The sequence below is a fragment of the Eumetopias jubatus genome, unplaced genomic scaffold, assembly GCF_037043125.1.
Source record: "Eumetopias jubatus isolate StellerSeaLion01/CBP00866 unplaced genomic scaffold, mEumJub1_p1.0 scaffold_32, whole genome shotgun sequence".
NCBI lineage: Eukaryota > Metazoa > Chordata > Mammalia > Carnivora > Otariidae > Eumetopias > Eumetopias jubatus.
The window spans coordinates 1,664,348-1,665,544 of NW_028274838.1; positions in this window are offsets into that span (position 1 = coordinate 1,664,348).

Below are 1,197 nucleotides of genomic sequence, written 5' to 3' on the forward strand. Positions count from 1 at the left end.
GGAAACCATACTCCCAGATCAAAATGTGTCTCCTCGGGCACGCATTGCAATTGGTTTATTTTTAGGCATTTCCAGTGGACAGAGCTGGAAAATGGCTTATTTGTATTCATATATATTCATACATTCACATACACTCACATACACTGCCAATTCCAGACTGTCATGATGTTCCTCTTTGGGTCTTCTTTATTTTTTTTTTCTCTATCCATAAAAAGTATAGGGCAAGAGGCAGAGTATTAAACTAAGTGAATAAAATACTAATTTTTCAAAATGTTTTGTCCTGACTCTCAATATTCTTCTGGCTGTACACCTATGTTATGAGACGTCTTATGCCTTACTGGGACACCATTTGTGGCTTTTCATTAAACTGATATTGACATCCCTATGTCCCAGACTCCTCCACTATGTGTGAACTGTTTTCTTTGTTGTTTTTGTAATGTCACTGAACACCACATTACATGTCACTTATGGATTCATTCACCTCTCACAAGAGATCTTTTGAAATTGTCAAAGGATTAATTTGTGCATTAGTAAGATGCATAATATATATAGTGACCACTAAGTTTGGAAAGATTGTAACCTCGATGCCATATTGTGTTTATTTGGTTCACCCTCATATTTAACAGAAGAGAGATAAAGAGCCATTTTATGACAATCAACCAAAGTAGAAGGGAACGTACTGAATGGGAGAAGATATTTGCAAATGACATATCCAATGAATGGTTAGTATCCAACATATATAAAGAGCTTATACAACTCAACACCAAAAGCCACAAATAATCCAATTTAAAAAGAGGCAGAAGAAATGAACAGACATTACTCCAAAGAAGACATCCAGATGGCCAACAGACACATGAAGAGATGCTCGACAACACTCCTCATCAGGAAAATGCAAATCGAAACAATTGGATAGGGCACCAGGGTGGCTCGGTCCGTTACCCGTCTGCCTTTGGCTCGGGTGGTGACCTTGGGGTCCTGGGATCTAGTCCCACATCGGGCTACCTGCTCAGTGGGGAGCCTGCTTCTCCCTCTCCGCCTCCCCCCACTTGTGCTCTCCTTCATTCTCAAATAAATAGGTAAAATCAGGAAATAGAAAAAAAGAACCAACGAGCTATGACCTCACACCTGTCAGAATGGCTAAAATCAAAAACACAAGAAACAACAAGTGTGGGCAAGGATGTGGAGGAAAAGGAACCC